Raw genomic sequence first — 8,942 nt, forward strand, 5'->3', positions numbered from 1 at the left:
AGCTGCGCGCGTGATGGGGGGCCCGCAGGGGGTGGGCAGTGGTGTACGGTACGTATAAGCTACCGACGACCCGCCAATGGCTTCTGTGTAGTCCAACACACGTAACTTGTTCATAATACATTAAATTTGTGCAAAAAATCACGGTCTTAGTAAATAACATTCAGTTACCAAAGTGATTAAGTTATCTATCACTGTGGTTGATCAGTCGACCACTGTGGTCGACTGATTGACCACTGTGGTCGACTGATTGACCACTGTGGTCGACTGATTGACCACTATGGTCGACTGATTGACCACTATGGTCGACTGATTGACCACTATGGTCGACTGATTGACCACTGTGGTCGACTGATTGACCACTGTGGTCGACTGATTGACCACTGTGGTCGACTGATTGACCACTGTGGTCGACTGATTGACCACTGTGGTCGACTGATTGACCACTATGGTCGACTGATTGACCACTGTGGTCGACTGATTGACCACTGTGGTCGACTGATTGACCACTGTGGTCGACTGATTGACCACTGTGGTCGACTGATTGACCACTGTGGTCGACTGATTGACCACTGTGGTCGACTGATTGACCACTGTGGTCGACTGATTGACCACTGTGGTCGACTGATTGACCACTGTGGTCGACTGATTGACCACTGTGGTCGACTGATTGACCACTGTGGTCGACTGATTGACCACTGTGGTCGACTGATTGACCACTGTGGTCGACTGATTGACCACTGTGGTCGACTGATTGACCACTGTGGTCGACTGATTGACCACTGTGGTCGACTGATTGACCACTGTGGTCGACTGATTGACCACTGTGGTCGACTGATTGACCACTGTGGTCGACTGATTGACCACTGTGGTCGACTGATTGACCACTGTGGTCGACTGATTGACCACTGTGGTCGATCACTGATCGGATACTAACACAGAACACTATATAATAAAGTAAAGGAACTACGAAAATTACGAATCCAGTAACACATGCAAACTTAAAAATAATGTTATGTCGCATAGATTGACGCATTTTGGAAGGATAATATTTCGTGATCGGATTCTAACACACAGAGGATTTTTGATTTAGTATTCGATCACTGCTCTTTACTAGGACAATGTGCTATTTAAACAACTATTTCAAAAGTTCCTCGTGCTATTCCAACATTCCACAACACCATAACATCATAATATTAAAGAGAAAACGTAAAGATATATCATTTATAATTTTATGAAAAATGTTATTTCCTTACGGGTTGCCGTAAGAATCGGGAGAAAACAGACAGTATCTTACCTTCCGAGTATGGTAGAAGCTAAACTATTTATCCCATTTACTTCATTTTTTCACACAATATTTAGCTTTTATTCCTTTACATATTGGTGGTCTGTCTGATAATATATCTTTTGTAGTTTTCTCAGTAGAAGTTTTTTTTCAACCAAAATTGAAAGTGATCGGACTCTAACACAGTGATCGCATACTAACGTTCCTACCCTATGTATATTACTGCCTCGACGTCGTCTCCTCAGCCGCCGGTGACAACAAAGGCGTATCACACGGAATTACCAAATAATAAAAGTAAACAAGTCAAAAACAAACTAAATCTAACCAGACCTGACCAAACCTAACTATACCTAGCCTATAGCCAACCTAACCTGACCCCTCTACCGCCAAATGCAATGTGCTAAGATGCGTTAATTCACACACTTCAGTACGTAGTTTGAAGTTTCTTCAATATTCAAGCTGTTTGTCACTGTACTGTATTCAGAGACCAACATACAACACATAATGCATTAGCCTCACGTGAGATGGCTACCATAATTTCAGACTCGTGTGTTCAGTGACTTTCTTGTTTATTTATTTTGATATATATCAACTTTCAGTCAGGTTACTCTGGTATATCTTTGCCTCAGTGGGTCAAGGCACACAATCACTAGTACTATTATAAAATGTTCTAATGTTTCCCGAGCTTCTACACCTATCTGCTGTACTATAGATAGGTATAGGTACTTCTCCATTCATGGAGGCCACTTTTCTCAACTATCTTTGACAGGTCTTCCATGCACATTGTTTCACTCTGCTCCAGTGTCATCATATGCTTTCCCTCTCTGTATATTTCCTTTCTCCAAAGGGGATTGTCTTCCAGTGTTTTATTAATTTGGCCCACCAGTGTTCACTCATTTCCTCTCTTTGAAACTAAGCTTCCCCTTTGTTAACCTTTCTCTGAAGCTCCACCCCATTTCCCGAGAGCATGTGAACACTATCATGCCAACTGGTCTTGAATGACTTCTAATCTCCCGACATCTTCAGTGTTAGTCCTGCTGACCCATACAAGATAGCTGTGGGGCTACTACCTTCCCCATCCAAAGGCAACTTCCATATTCATACTGGCTAATTTCCCTTCTCTACCGCTGATGTTAACACCTGTCATTTTCCCTACCTTGGCTTCATTTACTTTTCTTTGTGCTTTCTCCTATGGCCTCCTTGCTTATCTCAAATCCTAAATAACCTTGTGTTTCTATTACCTCTAAGATATTGTTTCCCAGCACCCGCTGTCCTACTGCTGGTGTGAATTTCCATTATTATGTTTAAAGATAAGTTTCCATTCCATACCAAAGTCATTTAGGATCAGGCAAAGTCCTTCCACTAATACTACAGCATCTGCATAACCCAGGCAAAGCAATACAGCTTCTGATGTGTGGGGCTTTATTACTGTTGTCTATAATATCCACATATACACATGGAGGAGGGGGGTTATGAGCAGAAAGGATTAATTGATTATGTGGCAGTAGATGGAAGACTGAGAAAGGATATTTGTGACGCGAAGGTAGTGAGCGGAATGTTCGATGGCCCTGACCATCTTGCAAAAGTGGGTGTTTGAAAGAAAGGTGAAGTAAAAAGGAAGTACTGAAGATAGAAAATTTACATGAAAAGTATTAAAAGATGAGTATACGATGAAATGGCAGAGGCCTTAAGTGAAAATTGGGAAAGTGTGCAAGATAGTACAGATAGATATTGAATAAGTTTTTGGAACATTCAAAGTAGTGTTAACTACAACAAAAAAGTGTTAGGTATGAAAGTGGTGAGGGATGGAAAATACAAGGAAATTCATGGTGAACGCCTGCTCCTAGGAGCAGGCGGTGATGCGATGATGATGCTGCATGAATTGAGAGGAATCACAGCCGATGTGGTGACGTGTGGAGAGGAAGTTACGATATGCGTGGTCCAGATATGTGATGGGGCCGGGGAGGGGGGGGGGGGGGGCGGTCCCAGCATACTTGATAAAAGCCATCATGGTCCCAGTTTACAAGGGGAGGGGCAGGATCGGGGAGGTGGGAGTTGTGGGGTATAAGTCTGCAGAGTGTAGGCTACCTGGAAAGGTATATGGAAAGTCCTAATTGAGATTGTGCAAAGACTTACAGAAGAGAAAATCAGTGAAGAACAAGGAGACTTCAGGGAGGAAGGGGATGTGTGGATCAGATTTTCGTTCAAGTTGGTAGTAGAAAAATATTAGCATAAGTAAAAATACTATGCTGCCTTCATGGATCTAGGTATTCTAGAGAAAGTTTATGACAGAGTCGATTGGCTGGCATTGTACATGGGACATCTTAAAGGTATATGGTGTGGGAGGAAAACTGCTTAATGCAATAAAGTCTTTCTATGAGGATGCATCTGCATGTGTCAAAATTACTGGAGAAACAAGTGAACATTTTGAGATGAAAGTGGGCTTAAGGCAGGGGTGTGTCATGTCACCATGGTTGTTCAATATTTATATGGATGGTGTTATGAAAATGAAGAGCAAAGTTGGGGAAATTGAAGTAAAAATGTATGCTGAGGGAGGGAAGGAAGTGGGTGATGAATTCAATCTTATTTGCTGATGACACAGTGCTCATTGCAGAAAATGAAAGTGACTTACAAAATTTGGTCAGTGTTTGATAGTGTATGTAAAAGGAGAAAGTTGAAAATAAATGTCAACAAAAGTAAAGTGATGGTTTGTGAGCAGAGTGAGTGAGCAGGGTAGAAGGGAGGTTGTAGATTTTGTATGCCCATATAGAGTGCCCATTGAATGTGAAAAAGAATGCCAAATAATTTTGAATGGTGAAGAAATGGAAGAGGTTAATGATTTTAAGTACCTTGGATCAGTTATGTGTAAGCATGGTGGTACAGAAGGAGAGAAAAGAGAAAAGGGATTGCAAGGATTGACTGATTGGAGGAGAAGCTGCAGATCCATCTCTGGCATGCCATCTCCTTGTTGGGGGCTGAATTTCTCCATGGCATGGACTGGACCTCTGCCGGACAGCTGGAGAAAGCTGCCATGGCACAAACCCGACTGATGGAGACAACTGATTTCTTCTTCCACATCATGTTTGGCCCTGAAATATGAGTACAAGTTCAAATAAACTACATAATATATATATATAGATATATATATATATATATATATATATATATATATATATATATATATATATATATATATATATATATATATATATATATATATATATATATATATATATATATATATATATATATATATATATATATATATATATATATATATATATATATATATATATATATATATAATATATATATATATATATATATATATATATATATATATATATTATTTGGGATGTTTTTTCTTGATTAGTGTACAATACTAAAAGAGGTTAACCTGGTAGCTGCAGGGATCACGTTTCTTAATGGTCCCTCCGAGCAAGAAAATGAGAAAAAATCATCACTCACGCAAACCATTTCATAATATATATCAATGCATTTGTGATCAGTTTATGCATCATCTATTTTGGGGGGTTTATATCATGGCAAAAATGTGGCCCGTTGCTGGTACACGGTAAAGCCACAAATTTGGCCTGTTGCTGCTACCAGGTTAAGCTGGACTATGAATGGACAGATGTTGTTTTAAGAGCATCTGAAATAAACTTATGGTACTGATATATGATAATTAAATCTGTATTATTTATTAAGATGTGTCCAGTGATTTAACTGGCAAAGAATTGCAAAACACAAGCTAAGAAAATAAAAGTACTGAACTGACTAACGTATTGACACAGGAAATGGTGGTCGGAGAAATAAGAATGGATTAATAATTAATATACCCTTAGCAAGAACTAAAAGACATTGCATCGACAGAAGTATGTGATAGAATAACAGGCATTATCTACATGAGTTATTTACTGCACAGTGCACACTATATGGGCTGGCAACATTGTCTTATTTCCTAGCAAGTGAAGTTTCTTATATTGTGCATTATATTCTTGCATGGGAATGATTTCTTGATGCTGGATGACAAAAACTAAATGATTAAACAATAATGTTATGTGGCGAATACCAGCTTGAGGTCACTCTAGGTCTAGGAGGACCTGCTCGTTGTTGTCAATGTCATCACGATCACTGCAAATAGATACATTACAATTAGAAATGCTTTGGCACCTGCCCTATATCTATATCTATACTTGTCCAGAAGTCAAAACTCTTGACTCATGGACCAATTTGCAATTTTTTTTGTTCATAAAGATTTTAGCATTGTTGATTGACTTTTATAGCTATTTGGAAGTAAGACTGAGAATAATCATAAAATTCACTTTTAGATCTTCATAAGAAAGGAAGCTGCAAATAAGAAAAGCCATAATATACTGTGAACTAATTAATTTCAAATGTGAAAAAAAAGACATGACCAAAGCAAATAAAACAATACTAGAATGCTAGCTAGCATGGGTATAGTATCATTTTGCAACACCCAGGGATTCCCTTTAAGAGCTACCGATACGTCAAATTGATTTGGTTTGGTTACTAAAAATAAGCAAAGGAAGGTAATTTTGTTAGGACACTTAACGTTAGGTTAAAAATATCAACTTTTCTAAATAATAGTTGATTTGGTTAACACTGGCTATCTTAAATAACAGATTAAGTTGAAATAACTATATGTCAATGATAAATTTACCCAGGTTAGGTTAATATGATTAGGTTTGGCTTATCGCCGCTGGGAGGTTAGTGAGGTAATAATGAAATAACAGACACTAGTGACCCAAATAGGTATTGTTTTGGGTTGGGTAAGGTTGGTGGGAAACGTTTGTTGAAGTCAGTCACAAGATTAACAGGTGTGTTAGGTTAAAAGAGTTTCTATTCTATCTATCTATTCTAAAGGATAAGTCTGGCGAGGTAAAATATTGGCTCACCTGTGTTCGTTCTGGGCAGGAGTCTGTGGCTGCCGGTGTTGATCACAGGTAAGATACACGTGCACCAGTGATGACTGGACCTTCACAGACTACCTGAGGTGAGTGATAACAGACACTGGATGTCTCCAGGCGATGGCTGGGGGCTGTATAACGCCAGCCACACACTGTACTGCGGGGCTTCCGGCAAGGTTACTCCCAGGGCTCCTTGTGTGACAGCCTGTGGATGGTGGCAGGCGGTCACCAGCCATCGCCTGGAGGGTCTCCAGTGTCTGTTATCACTCAATCTCTGTCAGTCTGTGAAGGTTGCACCTGCATTTTACCTGTCGGTGAACACCACTTCAGTCGTGATGGCCATGTAGGTGTTTCCAAGGTCCGCCTCGCCGAACCACTCATCTCAGCACGGTCAGCACAGTCCACAGATATTTCAGGATGAGTTTCAAATCCTTAAACGCCTCCAATTCATCTTGACGAGGCAGATATATTAGGAGGTGATGCCTTCCCTCCCGCTGTAATCCGCCATTTTGCAATACTTATACATTTTTAACGGTGCTAAGGGAGCCCCTTCCCCGCCTTAAATTTTCCGCCCGCTAAGTGCTCCAGCTCCAGCGCTAAGTAGAAAACTTAACGATTCTTTGCCGTTAAGTGCACTTAGCGATGCTGAGAACGTTTGTGTATACGGCCCCAGGTCGTAAAGCTCGGTTGGAGTAGTTTAAATATGCTCCCCCACCCAAATACCCCGAGTTCACGCAGGTCCCCCAAGATCGTTGGGGGAAGGGGATTAATTCGGCTTCTTTACTTTTAAGTACTTTGTTTTTTTTACTATGATATATGGAGGCGTATTATCGTATTCTGGAGGCGCGGAGTCAATATCCACAATCACCTTGTATACTGGGAATACGAGCCCGTGAAGCAGATTCAAAATCCGGTCAGTAAGGATTCACGTGTTCGAACAGCTCGGGCAAGAGGTTCGAGAGCCTGCACTTCCTGCACAAGCCGCAGTAGTGTTAAAGGCGCGGTGTTGGATGGATCCCGGCTAGCCGGTGGTTTTACTTGTGTCAGTGATAAACAATGAAGATACACTGTGTTTGGTGCCACGGACTCTACTTGGCGGACAGAAACCTTGCGATGAGGTGACAGCCTGCTAGAGAGAGAGGGCATGAGTGTGGTGGAGGCGTTTATGTGAGCACAGATGGCCGCCGGTGCCACGCCAGATGGTGAGGTGAGCATCGTTTGGTGGGTTCACTACGCTTCTCTCCCAAAACAAGCTTGGGGATCCACTGAGTGCGTGGTTTTCGTATGGGAAACACTAAATTCGTCGCAAACGCTTATTTTAGTGGTGGAGGAGAAATTCCCTAAATTTAAGAAATTTCCCTGGATCTAGGGAGTTTTTTTCCCCCCCCCCACACACTAAAAAAATACGCGAATGCGACGGATTTCGTGTCCCCCACCCGAAACCCCGCATTCCCACCAGGTCCCCAGGCTTGTATGGGGGGGAGGGGGGAGTATGGGCAAACACTAGAATTTTACCGGTTCAGGTGATGGGTCAGCAATATTTCAGAATCACACCCAAGCTGCCCCATGTCAAGTTTACCTGTTTCAGGCTTTTTATGGCTGAGGTGACAGCTTGGTATTATTTCAGAATCACACCCAAGCTGCCCCATGTCAAGTTTACCTGTTTCAGGCTTTTTATGGCTGAGGTGACAGCTTGGTATTATTTCAGAATCACACCCAAGCTTACACATTTCCAGCTTTTGGGGTCTCAGGTGGCTGCTCGGGGGTTGTTGAGGGAAGGACAGGAGCCTAGGTGGTACTAATTTTGAGACACGCTTTATTTCAGTGCAAAATATGATGCTGTTTATTATGGAGAAAGTTTTATTTTCCAGAAACCACTGAAAGGTTGACTTTTCAATGCCTGACGTGCACCTGCCGCCGCCCTGCCCCGTAACGGGAGAGCCACTCCTTTACCAGTGGGCCAAAGAGGTGCCCCCCTGGCTAAGTGGGTTATGGGAGGCTCACCCATCAGGCTAGTCGTGTCACTACAGTGTGAGGCCTATCACATACTTAGGTATACTTAGGTGAGTGCTGGACGCAGGCCCAAGGGCCTCTATATCCAGATCTTCAGTAACAGCTCAAAAAAAACTATGATATGGACATCTGTGGCGAAACAGACAACTTTGCTTCATAGTTAAAAACACTTCTTGATGCTGCCAGTGGCAGTCAAGTCTTTTCAAATGTATAAATACTTGGGGCCACTACCACAGAGGAGGGAAGACTATTCCATACATTTACTATCCTATTCATGTAACTGTTTTGACGGATCCTTGTGTTGCACCTCTTTTATTCAATTTGTATTGGTGTCCTCTTGTCACTAATTCTTCACGTACATTATAGTCAAGCACTGGAGCCACTCTGGTGTCATATTTCCCTTGCAATCTTATAGGTCTCTATCATTTCACCCTTAACCTCCTATACACCAATGTTGGCAAACTAAGTTCCTTTAACCTTTCTTGGTACGATAGGTGTCTAAGTCCATTTACCATTCTCGTTGATCGCCTTTGCACATTTTCCAGGGAAGTGATGTCCTTCTTTCTACTCGGACTCCATATCACATTTCCAAATTCCAGCTGTGGTCTCACCAGTGCTTTATACAATCTAATAAAATTTTCTTTATTTAAATCCACAAATGACCTTCTGATGAGTTGCATTGTTCTATTGGCTTTATTTATTTTGTCATTAATATG

The sequence above is a fragment of the Eriocheir sinensis genome, chromosome 69, assembly GCF_024679095.1.
Source record: "Eriocheir sinensis breed Jianghai 21 chromosome 69, ASM2467909v1, whole genome shotgun sequence".
Lineage (NCBI taxonomy): Eukaryota > Metazoa > Arthropoda > Malacostraca > Decapoda > Varunidae > Eriocheir > Eriocheir sinensis.